At 43.3% G+C, this 20,119-nt stretch overlaps 1 protein-coding gene across 1 annotated transcript in view; it reads left to right on the top strand.

Moving 5' to 3' along the window:
• Positions 1–838: 838 nt before the first annotated feature.
• BASP1 (brain abundant membrane attached signal protein 1) overlaps positions 839–20,119 on the top strand; it is a 50,947-nt gene continuing 31,666 nt past the window's right edge. Inside the window, exon 1 of the mRNA XM_069492565.1 lies at positions 839–984. The gene's annotated coding sequence lies outside the window, so the exon portion shown is untranslated. The remainder of the gene's footprint in view (positions 985–20,119) is intronic.

Here is a 20,119-nt window from a genome sequence, read left to right on the forward strand (position 1 = left end):
TGCAGCCTGTCGGGCTCAGCCCCGCGGGCGCCGGAGCGGCCCGAGGTGCGCGACGCGCCCGCCGAGGCGCCGCCCAGACGGTCAGCCGCACCTCCCCGCCGGCCGGGCTAGCGGAATCTCGGCCGGCCCGCGGGAGTGGGCGGGATTGGGGTGCTGAGAAGGGTAGCTGGTGGCAGGGGGCGTCATTCATCACCTCGAGCCAGCCCCCTAAGTCTGAGCGAGAGCCTGAGCACTTTTTATCCAACCGTTCCAAATCAATGAGAGCGAGCGAGCGCGAGCCCACTGACAGCCCCGGCGCGGAGGGGGAGGGGGGAGCACGGGAATGGAGGGGAGTGGAGGGGAGGAAGGGACGGGGTGCGGGGTGGGAAACCTGAATGGAAGGCAGTCGAGGAAAGGCTGGTGGGGCGCTGGGTGCGAGGGGAGGAGAGGGAGAGGGAGGGACCAGCTTGGAGGGGAGCAGAGGATGGGGTGACTGTGCTGGAGGGGAGAGGAGGGGAGGTGGGGGGCAGGGGGATGGCGAGGAGTCGAGGGGAGGCGGGCGGGGCACCGGGCCGGAGGGGAGGGGAGCGACGGGAGCGGCTGTGCAGGAGGGGAGGGGAGGTGCGGGAGCACGGCGGTGGCGGGGAGTCGAGGGGAGGCGGGTGGGGCCCCTGGCTGGAGGGGAGGGGAGGGGAGAGAGGCGGGCGGGGTCCGCGGGAGGAGGGAGGCTGGGCGGGCGGACGCGCCGGGGGAGGGCGCTGGGCAGGAAGGGGAGGGGGAGCGAGCGCGAGAAATGCAGAGGCTGCAGCGGCGGCGGCGGCGGCAGTAGCGGCAGCGGCGACGGCGGCGGCGGCAGCGCTCCAACTGGCTCCTCGCTCCGGGCTCCGCCGTCGAGCCGGGAGAGAGCCTCCGCCAGCGGCCAGGCACCCGGCCGGACGACGCCAGCGACCCGGGCCCCTCGGCGGCACCGCGCTCACCCAGGGGCGGCACAGGCACCCAGAGCCGGTAAGGAGGCGCGCCCGCTGCCCCCGCCGCCACCGCGGACCCCGGGGCCTCGGTCCCCCGCCGCTCCCGGCCCCACCCCGAAGCCCCTGGGCTCTGTCCGCGCCGCAGGCAGCCGGGGTGCGGGGCCGGATTGGACTGCGGCTGGAGTGGGGTCCCTCCGTGAGGGCTCGGTCGCACTTGGGGGATCGGGGGGATCGGGGGGATGGCGGATCCCCGAGGTGGGCGGCTTCGGCCACTTGCAGGGTAGGGAGGATGAGGGGGGTGACGGGGCTGATAAACGGAACTGGAGGCGGGGAGGGGGCTATCGGGGAGGGAAGCCGCTGGGGAAGGAGGAATTTGCCGAATGCGAAACCCTTTAAGCGCGTTGAGTCCCGAAGAGACTGTTTTGTGCGCTAAGGCAGCGTTTCTGTCACCGCAGCCGTTCTCCGCCGGGAAGAAAGCGCTGGTGCGAGGGGCGCAGCAGCAAAAGATGGAGGGTGGGGGTGGGGTGGGGGTGGGGGTGGGGTGGGGATGGGGGTGGGGTAGGGCGGGAGTAAGGGGAGAAAGAAGACGGGCAATCTGGTCTGATCGGAAGGAAGGGGGTGGCCTTTGGGTTTGGCAAATGGGCGTCCTCGACCCGTGGGGCTTCTGAATCCTGGTTTGAGGTGGCCAAGGAATACGAGGTTCGCACGACAGCTTGCACACAGAAGCACGTCCTGAGCGATCAAAGCCCCAGCCTCGTCCGTGGCTGAATTGCCTTCCCACGGAGCGGCGGGCTGCCTTGGAGCTTCTTGTTTTTTGGAGACTTCGGTTCCGAGAAGGCGCTGGGCGCATCCACCCTCAGCCCCGGCCGGGGGTGGGCGTGTGAGCTTGAACCTGACAGCGCGCGGCCCTAACGGGGCTCAGCCCCGCAGGGAGCCAAGCTTTGGGGTTTAGCAGTTTTGCCTAAAGCGCTAACGCTGAAACCTGACGCCCGGTTCCTGCCGCTCCTCCCCTGTCCACCCTCCGCCCCTAGAAACCTAAAAATTGCGGAATCCCTGGATCCGACCGCACACACAATGCGCGGCTACAAACCGCATTCTTTTCATGAATATTCATCGAACGCTTGGCTGGGCTCCTTATCTGCCTCCCCAGAGACGTTTCCGCCTTGAAACGAACTCCGTGGACAGCCTTTACCCGTGTAATTTTCACTCTGTTGAAATGAGCACCGCGCACATGGGTGCCTTTTCAGTGCCTTGTGCAGGGTTGACACACCTCTGTCTCCCCCGAGGCGGCTAGCACCGTGTGGCGGGCTAAAATCAAACACTAGCATCGAGGTGGTCCTCTGCTCTACGGGTGTGGGTCCACACCCCGCTCCCGGGGGATTGCCGCCGGGGCTAGCAGACCCCCGGTACTGCGGGCAAAATGAATGAATCAGGACAGTAATTACCTATTCCTTTGTCTTGGCCTCGCGCATGCGCCGGAGAGCAGGGTGTGGAGGGCCCTGCAGCCCCATCCGATCTCTCCATCATCCAGCCACCTACTCCCCTCCGAAGCCGAGGAACAAAGGCGTTTGCCCTAAATGTTGCGTGAAACCCTTGGACACAATGACAGTTTTCCTCCCCTGTGTTTATGTTTCTTCTTTTCCAGGCTATCATCTTTTGCTTTCTTACTGATTTCAATTGACCAAAATTAAGATTTGCCTGTATGATGAGGGCAAATTGTGTATCAAGGATTCTTTAACCGCACTGTGCTATTTTCCTCTCTAATACTGTCCATTGTTCTTTTGCCTGTAACATATCGCACCGCAGTGATGGTAGCTTTCTTAATTTGCATCAATTAACCGTTTGCCTGACAGATCTTTGTGGCTGGTCATTTGATTAAGGGACGTTGGTCTCAAAACTGACAGTGGGTGTTGCCCTGACTTGGGAAAAATTAAGACATCTTGGCGTTTATACGAACAAGATGGCCTACAAAAACCAGAGCGAAGAAGAAAATGGTTACCTTATCAGGATCCTAACCCTTTCTGTTTTCTCTTGATCTCTGCCTCATTGTTTCATTAAGAATTCCAAAAGGTAAACCCCATGGAGATGGAAATCTACTGATGAGGGAGGAAGAAGGCAGCTGGTGGGGTGAAGATGGTTGATTAGATTCATGATGCTTCCTTTTAAAAAAAAAAAATTTTTTTTTTTTTGCAATATCTAACAGAAGCCATGATGTACCTTTGATGGCTGATTTTCTTTCAAATGATGTATTTTCCGGGTTAGGGTCGTTTAGACTTCTTTTTGGGCTAGTTTGTTTTTACTAACCAAAAGAGGACTTATTGTGTATACCAAATAGGAGCTAATAATGTATTTTTTCAATGTAGCTTGCATTTGACAGGATTTTATACTTAAGTATTCTCAGTACATCCTGGTGGAATAACACACGTGGCAGCAAATGGAAATCTCTTTTGTCCTTTTTAGTAAGAAGCTGGTGTTGACCACATTTAATGTATAAGGGCCTATACTTTCGAGGGTGGCTGCCTGGCTATGTTCTGGGTGGCAGGGATTATACCCTCTCTGCTCCTTAGTACAGAGTGATTTGTTAGGGTTTAAAGGGCTATATGTACAGCTTTTTTTCTTTTCCTTTGGGTCGTGTTTTGGGGGAGGGGTGTGTTGGAATATAGAACAAATTCAATAGCAAATATATATGAACATGCCCCAAATTCAATGAGTCTTAGGTTTTTTAACCAGATAATTTTTAAATCAAATTTAAAAAATTATTTTCAGTTCCATTATTCCCTTTGCCAACTAGCTTTTTGCCAAACCTTAGCAGGTGGAGAAAGCTAATTGAGCCTTTTGATAAAATGCACCAACAGTGACAGTGGCATTTCTATTCTTACTGGTGCTCGGGCTGCCATTGTGGCATGTAGAAGGGAACCTTCTCTCTCCCCACGTCACCATTATTTAAATGTCCAATGGGAGACCCTTATACATTTAGGTTCCTTAACCTTGGAGGCCTCTCCATAGTCTTCCTGGATTTACAAGAACAAACCATCTTATGATCTAAGATGTGATATGTTCTGTTACTTTAGGTTTTTTGTTTCGTTTTTTAATTTCACATTAAGAACAATTTCAAGCCATTTTCATTCTATGGTCAAGATAAATGGAGTATAATATCAGGGAAAAACTTATATTTGGGGGAGACTTGATCACTATAAAATGGATGTCTGTGTTCTTTACAGTAGTTTTGTAAAAATTGCAAGATTCAATACCATTTTATACATATGTGTATATGTATACATACTATAAAATAAAATATTATTAACTGGAAACTAAACTAGTTCGTATAGAATATTTTATAGTGCTTTCATATTGGTTTTTGGAAAATAATTAATTTTTATCTTTCTAAATATGTATTTAAAAGGGAAAGCCTAGCTAGTTTACTAATGAGCTCATTTCCAATTTCTCCCAGTGTATCCCTAAAATAAATGGGTTATGTTGAGCACCTTAAGCTAAGATGTTCATTTATAGGCTTAAAAACTAATGAACCTTAAAAGCTGGAATAAACAATGTTTACTAAATAAAGGATTTATAAAATTGTTCTGTCTTATTTTTGTGATCTCATGTAAAATTTTGTTTTCAAAAATGTCCAAAAAAGACCTGTGAATGATTGATTATTTGTCAAAAGCAATTGCCTTCGGTATCTGATTCTGTTGAAAAAAAAAATGCTTTGATTTGCTTAGACCTTTATCTTATGTAGTTTTTACCTACTCATTTCACACCTTTCTCTTCTTGATGACTGTCTTAGCTGGTAAACTACTAAAAACCAGGTAACTGCTGAGGAAAAACCCTGAGAACGTATATAGACAAATTGAACAGTCTGGGGCGGGGGGATGGGTGTGGAATCTTTGTCATTTTATCATCGTTTTCTCAACTCACCTAATTCTTCTCGTTTATTCCATCTCTTAAGACTTTATACAGATAAGCTAGTGAACATGTGCTTTTCTCTTTGGCCTAATTATAGTGGACAAATATCAGGAAATAACTATGAGGTTACAAATAGGCAGAATCTTTTAAAACACAAAAAATTGATTAGGGGAGATTTTTTTTGGGAGGTTTCCCAGATCATAGTGTAGAGAGTCTCACTTTGAAAAATCTCTAGGCACTGGCTAGTCCACTTTGGGCAAATGACTTCAAACCTCACTGAATTTCACTTTCTTTAGTTGTAAAATTGGGATAATAATTCCTATTTTGGGAGTGTACTAAGGACCACACAGTCTAAAAAGGAATAAGCACAATGGCTGACTCTTAAGGCCCCTGGACTCCTCAGTCTATGTTTTCAACCAGTCAGTATAATTGACGTCACTACCTGCCTTCGGTATACTGCGCTGTACATGCTGAACTCAGGATATTGTTCCAGGCTGATCACTGATGACCTGAGGACTTCAGGAGTATTCAGTCAGAAGTAGGATATCTCAGTCTCAAAGGTGTCCTGATATATCCTACTGTCTGCCCTCCCGTGCATGCATATTTGAAATTCTGTGAGGTACCAGTATGGGAATTTGCCCAAAAGTAGATGGCGTGATGTCACGATGGCTACCCTCCTTGAATTTCCCAGGGCTGCTTATGTAGCTCAAGAGGTGGCGTTTAAGTTCTTCTGAGAACCCATAAGGGTAGTCTTAAAACCACAGCAAAGGGAGGCTTTTGTGAAATGCTTTTCCTTCCACAGCTATTGAGACAGACATCTAGGTAAGTGTCGCATGAGAAAAATGGTCTGGTGAACCTTCTCAAGGGTAAAAGACAACCGTAAAGAGTCAAATGAATCAGAATATAGTTAAATTGTAATTTTGAGGCGACACAGCCCAAGAAGCAGTGTGATGAAAACAGCATTCTCTTTTTCCCTCTAGAAGTCAGAAATGGGTTGAAATGGGAGGCAGAGAGAATCAAAGAGTGTGTTTTTCTTTTTCTGCACCCTAAGGATTTAAGTAACTTAAACAATTATTTTTTAATTTTTTACAGACTTTCCATAGTCAGTAGGTTTTTCAACGGAAACAGGGAAAGCAGAGAGTTTTTTGACCAGCCAAGGCCATCAGTGCTGGAAGGCTGCGATTGAGCCGGCTTGGAAGTCTAGGAATACATTCCTGAAAGCTTTAGAGATTTAGAAATAGAAACCATCTGCAAGCACAACAGGGGCCCAGGGCATAAGGAAACACTTCAAGATAATATAGGAAAATGGTGTTCAGTGGAGAAAGCAAAGCATTTACACAGTATTTTTCCCTTATCGCTTAAACATTTCATGAACTTTTCAATTTTTTTTGTTCATTTTGGATGAAGGAAAAAGGACTGGACTTCACTGGTTTGTTTTTGAACTTCTCTTTGAAATATATATTTCAGCAATTGTTTGTACATTGTGTAGGGAATATGATATTTAGAAAGCATGACTGGGAGGGTTAGGCATGGTGGGGTTGGACTTTGGAGCCTGATTTACCGGATTAAAATCCTCTCTCAGCCATTTACTGGGTGTGTGACCTTTGGCAATTGCTTAGCTTCTCTGCGCCTCAATCCTCATGTATAAAAATGGGGATTGTAATGCAGAGTTATTGTAAGGATTAAGTGAAAGTGTTGTGCACTTAGGACAATTCCTCATGCATACTAAGTGCATTTTTTAACCATATTCACCATAAAGTCAATTTTCTTCATCGTCAATGTCTATAGCTGTTCATATGTTTGGTTTAAAGAGCTCCTTGTTACAAGAGAGGCTGCTGGTGGTGCCTTGGACAGTAGTGGGTAGAACATAGAAGTCTGGTTTAGCAAAATCCTCCAGGCGTAGTTATGATAGTGTAAATGTCTTGGCAGGACAGGTACTAAGTTTCAAAAGTCCACAGCGGGTAGAAGGTTAGTACAACTCTAGCCTCTATACCGAATTGGTATTTTTTTAAATGGAAAAAAAAAAAAAGTGAAAGTCCTTGAAACTTCAGAGACCTTCAGAGAAAGGCTCACTGTTTGGATATGTTGAGACCTGGACTCAGCTTGATTAGCTGTTTGACCTTGGGTATAGACATAATTCATTCAGGTTCCTGAAAATACTTAGGTTTGTTGTGTCCTGAATCAAGATGTATTCTTTCACATTTGAAAGAAATGTCTTAGTCATTAGTACTACGATTGGTAAACCAACCCCTGTGTTAAGTGTTACCTAGTAACGTTCCATCCAACACCCCCAGCCCCCAGCAGGAGGAACATCAGTTTCCATACTGGGAGTAAAACTGAAGCTTGTATCATGTAAAGGTCTTGTCACCTATTAACAAATCTTTGGAAGCAGTTATCCCCCAGGGAGACCTTAGTCACGGGCCTCTTAAAAAGGCATTTTTTTGGAATTTCAAATATTTTGGGTGGATCAATCCTGGAATTGGTTGTAATCATTCTGACATTTAGTTCAGGGAGCCGCCCATGTGATTTGCTCTAGTCCCATTGGACACTTGTTTTTTGCTGTTGAGCAAAGGTAGTCAGTCATCTCATTTTGGGTAAATTATTTTTTAATAGTTTTTTTAAACAGGTAATTGAATATTAGGGATTTAGGAGCGAAGTTATATTTTACCTTATCTGCCAGGTGTTCACTTGAGGAAGCAGGTTTTAGACATGGTGGTTGTCTCTCTTTAAAAGCTTACTTGATTGAAGTTTTTTTTTTTTTTAATTTGGAGGAATTAAGGGATGAGAATGACATTTGTTGATTATTCTATATCATATGCTTAACTGAATTTTATCCCTTCAAGCAAATTGTAAGATGCATTTTACCTGTGAGTAGATGGCAAATAGAGGGTTAAATATTGTACCTCAGATCCCAGAGTTAACAGAAGGTGGTAGGATTTGAATCCATGTCTGATGGCCTTTCAGCCTATTCCCTTTGCCCATGCTACCCTGTACTTCTCATATAAGCCTTGGCCATTTTATCTTAAGTAACATGGTCTCTTGAGGATAAAAGAGATAACCCTTTAACAAAGTGACATCTTCAATATTCATTTAGAGAGAGCAATACTAACTTCTTCAGTGAAAAATTATATATCATGGGAAAGATCCAGTGTACAGTTTAAATATTTAATCAGTAAATACATTAAATTACCAGTGGATTAGAGGTGCTTCTTATCATAGTGAACATTGGCTAATCTTCTTATGTCAAATTCTCTAGTATGATGATGGTTGCTGTCATTAAAGACTATAAATGAATATGGATTTGGTTGGCTCCTTCATGGGCCTCCTTACACTTCACAGGTGAAAGTACTAGCCCCAAATGCCTTGCTTGTAATTGTGCTCTTGAGACAGGGGTTAGATATTAGTAGATACTCTATCAGCTGTATAGTTAGTGTTGCCTGATTAGAAAAACAACAAGTCCTGCATTTGTTAACCTCTTTTCACTCTGCCTCCGTGCAGGGTTCATTTACAGAAAGTTGGTGGTGGCTGCTGTTAACCACTATCCTAACCTCAGTCCTTTGTATTAATAAGTGCTTGTGTCATTGGAGCAGAAGGTTTGAAAGCCCATGACTAAACACTTATTTTGGAACTCAAGGATCTTGGAGACGTTGGTGGCTTGCTCAAGGTCCCATGAGCTGGTTGGTGGCTGAATGAAAACCCAGGTTATTTCCCAATGAAGCCACATTCCTGTTGCCTGTCCCTTCTGAGAGAGAGGCAGAGAATGTCTCATTGAGTCAAACTCTTACTCACTGCCTGCAACTTTAAAAAAAAATTCCTGCTATTTTTTTACTCTGATAGTATTCTTTGAAAATCCAGTCCTGATCCTGTGTCTCTCTCACTGTCTTCTCCAGGGGGGATCTCTCCTGCCTTCTCAGACACCACATGAGCAGGGACTCTCCAGTTACCACCTGCCTCTGCTTTAGCCACGTGTCATCTCCCCTCTCCCCGCATCCCGCATCCCGCCACCCCACAACTTACCCCTCTCTGCTACTTACATTGTATGCACGTGGCTTCCTTCATATGCCGAAGAATATACAGCGTACATTAAGGAAATTTCCCATAAAACTAAATTTTAGTGTTACATCTTTGTTTTTCTCCTAAAATGAGCATTGGTGCAGGGTGGTGGGGGGGAGGGCGCTGTGATGGCAGGTACACATTCGAAAGGAAAGCCCGTTGGTTTTAGACTTAGTTGAGGGCTGTAGGATGAGTGGAACAGTCAAGTATTGTGCCCCGGAAATGCTCAGGACAGTCTTGGCAGATCCAGGGTCCCGGGTGCACATTTTTGGGGACAGGGGATGGCTGGAGAGAGCTTTTATGCCAATTATTAGTGTCATCTGGCTTATTGGCTTGACAGTTGCATAGAATGGGAGATTTAATCATTTTTCCTTAGAATTGGCATTTATAGTATTTGGCCTGATTTAGAGGATTTAAAAGAGCTGTAAAGTACTGAAGTAGTGGAACTTAATATGGAATATGGAACTTAAGTGCTTAAGTTGCTAAAACACTTTATAAAGAGTAATATTGGGATGTTTGAAACCGATATTAATAGCACTGCAAACCGTTTGTGTGCATTTGTATTTGGATAAACTGAGATAAGTTCAGTTTTAGATGACACAATTTTAATTTCATATTTAAAATGATTTATTTAGAAGTTTCAATAAGGGGAGCTTTGATGAATTCATGTTTTTCCAGAGAAACTTGCAATAAATGACTTCACTTTTCATAATGCTTTTAATTATTACAGTTATGCAGATTCAGAAATGGATATATTCCTAAAATAAACCCAAATTAAAACTTCTCTTGTAATTTATAAAGAAGTAGATGTTAGAGAAAACCTTTTCCTGGTTGGACTTCCTAAATAACAAGTTTCCTGGATTGCTCTGCAAAGTGATTTTGGAAAGGCCATATCATTTTGCCTCTGACAGTTCATTCAAAACAATATTACCACATAGACTGACACAATAACCAAGTTAAATAGTAACAAGATCTAATTGGGGAAATAGTGTATCAAAAGGAGAAAAAAACAGTAACTAGTAACAGTGAGACCGTCTCTATTTCTTAAGAATATGTAGAAGAAAGGTCTCAGAGTTGTTGGGTCTTCAGTGGAGAGCTGTCCTAGGCTCTCTGGGCTTGCCTTGGAAACTCTCCGGGCTGTAGGAACATTTGCTGTCTTTAACCTTTACAAATGTTCTCAGCTGTTTCAATAGAGGACAACAGAGGCTGTATGTGCCTCAGGCGTAAGATCATTGGAGAAAAGGAAAATCTAGAGAGATCAGTGATTTACAGGTGGAGAGATCTGAGGTGATGCCCCTCTCTTTTATCCTGTGGTTCTCTCAGAAGGCAGGGTGAGGTTAGGTGACCACTTAGGTATTTCCTAAAGACGTTACTGTGACTCGACAAGGTGTCCTGGAATCTTCTCCGAATGACTCATTTTCCTAAGGAAAAAGGAAAGAATCTCAATTAATTGGTGGTGACAGTAGCTCCTGGGCCGTCACATAATCCCCCGACCTTAGGTAAACAGGGTGACTATTGACAGAGGCTATGGTGGCACTAGGGTTTCCTCAGTAGCCCTGGTGATCTTTTATTGAGACCTCAAGCTCTGATTGCCCAGGGCTTGCCCAACTGGACTTTTAAAACCTGGTTCCAGAATTTTTGAGTGTTTGGTTTTCAGACAAATAGTAACAGGTGTTCGTACAAATGTGCTGCGGAAGGTTGTTGAGACGAGATTGCTGTTTCCCAGGTATGTGTTTCTTCTTCTGACTCACAGCTGAATGTTACTATTTTCCCTCTTCTGACCCAATGGTTGACTCATGAAAAGTCTCATTGAAGGTTTGGTTATCTTTTCGTTGGTGGAAGAGACAAAAGCAGAATATTAATAGCTCACTCCAATTACCTCTACCTTTCTATTCTAACTAGTTTTATTTCTGCCACCCAGAGAGCTTAGCTTTGATTTCATCTGTACTGAAGTCTCCTGGGTTGGGGGGTGAGGGGCACTGGGTGTCATTGTAAGAGAAGTCAACTGACCACAGTGCAGAAAGAAGTAACTACACTTCTTGGTAGCAAATGATTTCACTAAGGTAAGAGTTGTAGTTTTCAATGGAATGAACTCCTAATGGGAAAGGAATTCTATTAATATTCCTAAGATATTATGTTGTACTTATTACTAACTCTGAATGGAGAGAATTTAACAAAAAGTGAATTTGAAAGTAAACCAACTTCACGTCTTGCCACCTCGCCCCCAAACCACATTAATTATCCCTTCTTGCTGAATAAAATCACTTTGTTGAACTTTAAACTTTAGTGCTGTCAATAGCAACACATTCTTTGACCGTATCCTCATTTCCAGCAACAAATATGCCATGTCAAGGGGAGAAGAAAGGGATGGAAACAGGAAGCAGTTGGCAGAGTGGGACAAACATACTCATGTCACTCCTTTAACTTGCTTTCTTTAGACCAGGAGTCACTACTTGTGGGTCTCGTTGCTGTACTGATCCTGATTGGTTAAGCGCACCACCAAAGGAGGACCCTTTGTCATTTCTTCAGTGAGTTAGCCAAGAATCTCAGATAAAGGTCAGAGAAGCCCAGAATGATGTAATACTGCAAAAAATGTTACTGCTGTTTCTAAGAGGAGTGAAAGAAACTCAAGTATTGAGTTGGGCGTGATTCTTGATGGAAGAGGGTGGGGGATAAATCTTTAAAAATACCCTTAAAGCATTAAGACAGTTTTTAGTATTAGCAGCACACAGCTTGGCAAACTAGCAGGCCCTGACATGTTAGCAATTGTTTGCATAGTTTACCTGGTAGAGAAAATATCTAATACATAGACCAAAGGTTTTAGAATACTAATGTGCACCATGGTTAGTGTGAGGTTTAATGAGGTGGGGGATGAAAATCCATTTAAATCTGATTCTGCTAACACATTTAACCACCTCCCTAGCTAATTACACAGTTGCAGTCTTGAGAGAGGAAGAGACATTTGTGAGCAGTAGCATTCCTTGTTAAATACTGAGCTTTGAAAGGCCTTCTGCAGAGGAGGAATTGGTTGTACTTGGGAAATTTGAGCACAGTAATTTTGCAGCCATATTCCTGGCTGGCGAGGGGGAAAACCCTTCCTTTCTGCTGCTGGGAGTGTGCAGGTCCCTCCCCATATGGGGGCAGGATTTCTGGTAAGTACAATATAGGAAGCCAAACTACATTGTTCTAGGCCCCAGTCAATTGACCTTTTGTTCCTGGGCCCCACCGTTTCCTTCTCATAGTACGTTCAGGGAGAAAAGGAGGACAGAGCGGGAGGGGAGAGTGGGACATGCACATGCAGTGACACAAGTGGGAGACACACCAGTGCTGTGCTCCTGTGCCACTTGGGAGGCCGGAACACCGTAGCACAGGACAGGTGGCTTAAACAACGGAAATGTATTTTTTTATGTATTTCGTATATTTTGGAGGCTGAAAGTCCAAGATCAGAGTATAGCAGAGCTGGTTTCTCCTGAGGCCTCTGTCCTTGGCTTGCAGGTGGCTGCCTTCTCACTGCGTCCTCATGTGGTCTTTTCCCTGTGCATGCTCGTCTCTGGGGTCTGCATACCCTCATCTCTTCTTCTAAAGAAGCCAGTCAGATTGGACTAGAGCCCACCCTAACAGCCTCACTTTAATTTAATTACCTCTTTAAAGGCCCTACCTCTAAATATAGTCCATGTTCTGGGGTACTGGAGATTGGGGCTTCAACATACGAATTTGGGGGGGGAGGACACAATTCAGCTGGTGACAATTCCTATTTCATATTACGAAAGAGGGTCTACAGCGAAGGACATCAGAAGCTCCTGCCTAAAATGCTGCCTCATTAGTCCCTGTCCTCAAGAAGAAGGAGGTGTAGAGAGTTGACAACCTTTGAGCCCTGGTTTAATCCTCATGAATCCATGTAAGGTAAACATAAGGGTCCCAATAAGACATGTGAGATGCAGAGAAGCTCATCTCCCCAAGATTCATATCGCTAGGAAAAGTAGAGCCTAGTGTGGGATTCATAGTCAGGGTCCTGTGGCTCCGTTGTACTGAGGAAGGCCAGGGGTGTGTGCAGGTCTCGTTTCCACTGTTGTACTCATTATAGACACAGGCACGTGGTTGAGGCCTCAGAATCCCCAACACAGTGCTGTAGGCAGCCGCCACCCATCAGTGGGCATTAACACATGGTGACACCTGTTTTTCATTCTGTGCTATTACCATGTTTTCCCTCCACCTGAAGACTTTCCCATTTGGGTTTCCATACACTTAAATACAGTCATGCATCCCTCAATGACAGGGATACTCTCTGAGAAATGTATCGATGGGCAGTTTCTTCATTGCGTGAACACGATAGAGAGTGCACTTACTCAAACCTAGATGGTGCAGCCTACCACACATCTAGGCTACCATGGCTCCTAGGCTGCGAACCTATACAGCAGGTTACTGTACTGAATACTGCTGAATACTCTAAGCATTTCTAAATATAGAAAAGGTACAGTCAAAATCCAGTCTTAAAATTGTAGGGAACCAATGCTGTATATATGGTCTGTCATTGACCAAAATGTTATGCAGCACCTGACTGTATTACGAGAGGGTGGACAGAGAAAGAAAGGAAGATTTGCTTAGTACATGTAGCATAAAGAAGTAGGCAGCCTGGAGTTTTCTAAATGAGAGTGGAAGCATTCTGGGGAAGCTTATTTTAAATCTCCTACCAATAGTGGCAGTGGTAGAGAGCCCCCCTTGTTGTAGGTAGAAGAATTGACCAGGTGCATGGGCTGGTAAATTCCTGTTCAAGCATCTATGCTTTTCCTTAGGGATTCAGCAAACAGGCTCTTATTATGGAACAAGTTTTACTGGATAGAGATTCAGGGTTGAAGACGTTAGAAGACAGGGGCTTTAACAAAAGCAAGAGTAGGAAGATTGGTTGGGATTTTGATGGAAGGGTTACAATACACTGAGGGAAAAGTCTGAGTGTCAGGAATCAATGAAATCTTCGCTGACTACCAAGATCAAGACTAAGGAATTTGTGGGCCTTTCCAAGCAGTAAAACAAGTAGTAATACTGAAAGGGATTCTTTTGAGGGGCATTCTCCGCAAATGTGGATGTGAGAATGTCTTACACATAATACTTTTGAGAGGCTCTTTTTTGAAAAATAGTTAACAACTTTGGGGGTACCTTCTCAAGTAATTCAGTCATTGCTTTCCTGTTGCAAAGTTCAGGTCACATCATGTTAACCATGGCAATATAAATAGTTCCTCATTTATCCAATTTAATTTCACTATACCAGATAAACAAACCACTGGCCTTAAACTAATTGAAAGTTAATGCTGCTTAATATCTTTTATAACGGTTTTCTCTAGTGAATTATCTTCTGCATAATACACGTGATGTGAGATATTATAGAATTAAAAAATTTTAACTCTGGTTTATGCAACATCTATTTTCAACTCAATGTCAGTGGTCTTCCTTTAGTGCTCACTGTTTTGGTCGATAGCCCCTCCTTCCAGTCATGTCAGAAAACTAGGTGTGTCTCTGTGGCCTTTCCAATAGGCTCTCACTTGTGTCCATATCTCTCTACCCTAAGCTGTGAGTCTAGCTGAAGCTCCTATCCGTCTCCTGCATCACTGCCTAATACTCTTCTGAATACAAGCATGACAACTCTCTGCCCAAGACTTTATATCCTAACTCTCTGTTACACCTGGAATAAAATTCAAAGCCCTTTGGACATTCACCTTCTGTTTCCTTCTTCCACCGCTGTTCCTACTCACTCTCTTGCCCACCCTCTGGGGTCCAGCCACACAGGCAGCCTTCCAAGTCTCCCAGTGCTCCACGCTAATTCCCACTGTTCTGCCTGGAATATTCTTTTCCCCACTGTCGAAGTTACTCCGAGTTCATATCTTAGCTTAAATGCCACTTTCACAAAGATGCCCCCACACCTCCTGGCACTTACCAAAACTGATGTGATTATGTAATGTCTCCGCTCCTCTAGATTAACACCCAGGAAGCAGGAATGTGTCAGTTTTGTAGACCAGTAACTGTGCCCTATCACAATTTCTGGTACATATCAAGCACCCCGTATTTGTTCATTGTCGAAGTTTATCTGTGGTACATTATATTCATGGAGGGCACACGTCTTCTGAAAGTTGCCTTTGGCAGCTGACGATTCCCATATATGGACACTAAATTTCATCTCATCAGTTATGCTTACTATGAAGATGAATAGCTGATGAACTCCAATTAGTGTAATTATTCTGTTTCCAGGCAGTAACCTTAGTAGTAATTGTTCTAAAGCCCTGAGACATTACAAGTAATTAGTACTGATGGCTCATGCATCTGAGCTTCCTCCCAAGGTAGAGTCTGCAACGAAGAATGAAATCGTGTATCATTTTGGGAAACACATGGTATTACATTGTAGGAACTTTGCAGAAATACAACACGATGAGTGAAAGCTGGGGCAGATCCTAGTTACATTGCTGGTCCGTTCTTCCACGTCACTGAATGTGACTGGTGTCTTTCGGATCAGTCATTACCAAGCAACTTAACCAAATTCATTTTAGTAACAGCCTGTGTGAAGTCTCGGATATTAGGCCCCTAGATGAGCATGTGGTTTGAAATCTTTACACGAGTCGATTATAAATCTAACCAAGTAAAAAGGAACTTAGCCCTGATGCTGTTCGTTGCCCTGAAATGTAGAATTCTCTGAGGGCAGGACCTTGCCTTGCTCATCTTTGGATGTCAGTTTCCAGCACGAACCTGCAAGCCCGGCTGAATGCGCGGAAGGGCATGTTTCACAGCCAGGCCATGTGACATCATGCTGTGCACGTAAGGCGTATTTCAGAATGTTGTCCTTTGCTTTACTTTCACACCCAGGAGCCAGCTCCTAGTGAACCTTTAGCAAACATCTTAGTGTTTTGTTTATTTTGGAGGAGGGAGGGGCACAGTTGGGACAGCATTTGTGATTTCTTCCCCCTCTTCCGTTTTCACATACTCCTCCATGGTCAACATTCATCTTCCAGTGTCATTGGCCTTAGTTTTATCTAAGATTTTTAGAGATACATATTTTCTTGTCCACCTCGAGATCTTGGATCAGGTCAATGTCTAGTTTTCTTCAGCTGATTCTTATTGATAGAATTTTTATTAAATAAAAAAACTTTTGTAGTTTTTATTTTTTTTATAATGATATGAAGTTGATTTCTAAAGTAACCTGTAGTTAAGACACAATAATGAAGCGTTCCAGTAACCATGTCTAATTCTAGCAGTACAATTTACTTATTCTAAAACATTCCTAGATATTGATACTCTATTTGCAAAGTTTTTATTTTAATAGGCTTCTGTTTTACATATTAAAACTGTAGCTGTAGTTGAGGTGATTGTAGGGTCTTTATTGTCTACGCATGTGAGCTACACATCTATACCATGGGTAGGATCTATACCATAAACACTTGGTAGTTTAAGTAGTATTTTGTCTTAAAATTGTCCCATTTTAAATGAATTCATTTCATGAATTAGGCAGTGGCATCCTCTTCAGCTGAGATTCCTTTATCTCCTCCTCCATCCCTTAGTGTCCCTCCTCCAGTATACAAAGGACATTCCTATGGACAAGGGCTGAAGAAGCCAGCCCTCAGGAAAATGTAGAGCACAGCTACGGATCGCCTAGAGCCATGTCAATTTGATTTAAGTTGGGTAGTAGAATAAAAAAGGCAGTGATAGCTCTTTGCAATTAATTTTTTATTTTACTGTTTAGACTCCTTCTTAGCTCACCATACTGCTTCCTGCTTTCTCACATACCGAACTTCCTATTTTGTTTGGAAGCCTTGGCTCACGTTATAGATAATGTAGTTGGGGTATGTAATTAGCTGGAATGACACGGTACTGATGGTTGAGCAGCAGTTTATGACACAGATGAGTAACTGTGTGACTGATATGCCTTTTGATGTGTATTTCCAGGCAGATGATATTTTCCTTCCTTTTTTTTTTTTACCGTCTGATGTGGCTTGCTAGTGTTGGTGTCATTTTGGTTTTAAAATGGGAAGATAGAGACAGAAGCCCAAGGCATGATTGGTGTATGTTTAGATTCTGCTGTCTCCCACCTCCAGGAAACATTCTACATGGGTCCTAGTCTTCTGCAATTGTACATACTGTATTTCACCCCTCTTCAGTTATGTGAAAATTATTCTATTTCTTCCTATACATATGTTACTGGGTTCAATGAACCTGATGTACACATACGCATTTAACCATAAGTTTTAAAAGTATTTTATATAGTTAAAAGGCACAGGTATTGCTTTTGTGGTAAATTCATTCTTTACTGAAACATCAGTGGCATTTGTAAGCATATTTCTCAGATTAAGCTTTTTAAAAGCTGTTCAAATGGTTCCAGAATGCTCTCCAAGAGTGTATGTTGAAAACTTCTTTTCTGTACACGAATGAACACATGAGGTTTTTCTATTCCATTAAATGCAACGTGGGAAAATACAAACCATATTAAAATACTGCAGAATTAATGTTTGTTTATTGATGGAGTTGGGAGACACAAGGACCTGTTATCTTCCTTTAAGGAGCTTACCGTGAAGGCAAAGAAATAAACCAGTAATTACAGTGAGACAAGTGTTGGTCTGTAGTTACATAGTGTAGAGAGATTAACCAGCAGTTAGTCATTAAAGTAACTACTCAGATCATTCAGTACCTCTGCCTTTTCCCTTTTCTTCTGTTTGTGGATCCATCTCTTTCACTTGACTAAGCCATGTGAGATATCCCAGTTCAATTAGCTATTATTTAAAAAATTTTATGTAAATAACACTTTAGAGAATGTGGGAGAATTCAGCGTTAATTACATTTTGTTCAAAAGTCTTAATCATTAGGTAGAAAAGATATTTACATATCTTAAATCTCCATCAAAACCCAAGTGCTTAGGGGTTAGAAATTGAAGGAAAAGAATTCCAAGAATAGCTGTGTGTCTTAAGGCACATTAAGAATATACTTTAGATCTTGAGCAGTGTCCTTACAGAAACTGGTGGACCCCTTGGGGATATGTCCCTAGTGGGTGCGCCCTCCTGACAGTCCAATGAGTTAAGACTGGCTAGCCAGCTTGAGCAACAGAAAAAATAGTCAAGGCCGGGCGCGGTGGCTCACGCCTGTAATCCTAGCACTCTGGGAGGCCGAGGTGGGCGGATCGTTTGAGCTCAGGAGTTCGAGACCAGCCTGAGCAAGAGCGAGACCCCACCTCTACTAAAAATAGAAAGAAATTATATGGACAGCTAAAAATATATATAGAAAAAATTAGCCGGGCATGGTGGCGCATGCCTGTAGTCCCAGCTACTCGGGAGGCTGAGACAGGAGGATCGCTTGAGCTCAGGAGTTTGAGGTTGCTGTGAGCTAGGCTGACGCCACGGCACTCACTCTAGCCTGGGCAACAGAGTGAGACTCTGTCTCAAAAAAAAAAAAAAAGAAAAGAAAAAAGAAAAAAAAAAAAAAAGAAAAAATAGTCAAGATTCTAAGAAAAATTCACAGTAGTTTGGAAGATCCTTCAAATCTTTACTCTGGGGAAGTTGCTCCCAAAATCCAAGGAATCCATAGAATAAATAGTGTTTGTCATTTGTTCTAGAGGAATAAATAACCTCCAGGAAGACAAGTTGAGGGTGCATAGACATGACTCTGAAATTGCTTATGGCATACAATGAAAGAGGTGTCTTTATACAAAGAGAACATTTTAGTTTGATAAAACCTGTGTTGGAAATGTTAATTTCAGAGTTTCTTCGTGGGCTGGCTGAGTTTACAGTGCTAATGTTAACTGATCATTTTTCCATTAATGTTTTTGATTTATATTTCCTTACATAGCTAGACAGATGTGGATGTCACTTTTGCTACCACATGCTGGTTTCTCTTGACTCCTGAAATGCAAATAGCTTACCGAAGTAGCTGGACTCTTGACCACGTCTCTCAACAACGTGAGGGCTGATTGGTAACGAGTCTCTTACCATTCTTCCAACTTTCACCTTCCAGCCTGATTTGCACTACCTGTCATCTCTAAGGGATGATTATTTCTCCTCTCGCATGGAAACTTGGATGTAGGAACACTGTCTGCCTGATTTCCATTTTCCTAGAACTTGAGATGGTGCTTGGCCCAGGGTGATAGCTCAATGTGAATGAATGCATTAATCTTTGAGACTATTCTACCACGGGGGAGAAAAACACAAATGATTTCTTGTTACATGTAGTTTAAACCAGTGTTCACATTTGTGGGGATCTTGAGCAGATTGTCCAGAGAGCTAGTTTCCTGGTTGATGAATCGGGATAAATTAGCTAGTTTCCTGGTTGATAAACGAACGTGTTTATTCTCTGTTGATGTTAGATGGCTACTGAATGTGTCTTAAGAGCATGTCTTAAGAATTTAGTTTTCATGTCATTGTTGGAAAAAAAAAACCCAGAAATATTTTAATAATTGGAATTAAAGATTTATATCAAGACCCTGATATCTAAGAGTTGAGTGGTTCAAATGTGGTGAGTAATGGTGCTGCTTTAATTAGACCCATATCTTAAGAAAAAAGTCTCAACAGGCAGTCTTGATATAAATAAATCACAATTCTGCATGTCAAAAAAGCTGCTTGTGCTACTGTGTAATTCCCCTGGAATTTTCAAAAGCTGGGATTTTTCTGTATCTTTTGAAAGCTTGCTAATAGGATCTTCCAGCCTGGGCTGTAGTAAACAACCACGAGTTCTTCATGGAGGTATTGTAAGGAAAACTAATAAGGCTGTGGTCCGATTAGGGACCCAGAGAACTGTTCTTGAGCTCATCTGGAATGCTTTTCTGAATTAAAGCATAGACTAAGGGTTTGTTCTTCACATTAGCAACTTGGATGTTGTTCATCTTGAAGAAGGAAAACTGCCTAAATCTATGGTTGAACTTGCAGACATTACAGGGGTAGCCTCTGGGGATGAGATGCTTGACGGGATTCTCCAACCTGGCTGTTGTTAGGTGGGTGTCCCCTGACACTGCGTTCTAGAGTCAGATTCCTGTAGTTCGCAGTGTCACCAAACCGGTACAAAACACGTTGTATGTGTTAAGAGGCTTTTTAATTACAGAAATGCTTATTTGGGGAATTCTTGTTTTTCCCAGTTCTCAGTCACATTCTCTCTTGGATGGATCTAAGCAGTTTGACATTCCTACTGACACGTCATTTGGTTTGTGACTTGAAATATTTTTGTGAACGATACCTATTTCATTGTATACGCGC

This window comes from Eulemur rufifrons, chromosome 17, assembly GCF_041146395.1.
Source record: "Eulemur rufifrons isolate Redbay chromosome 17, OSU_ERuf_1, whole genome shotgun sequence".
In the NCBI taxonomy this organism is placed as follows: domain Eukaryota; kingdom Metazoa; phylum Chordata; class Mammalia; order Primates; family Lemuridae; genus Eulemur; species Eulemur rufifrons.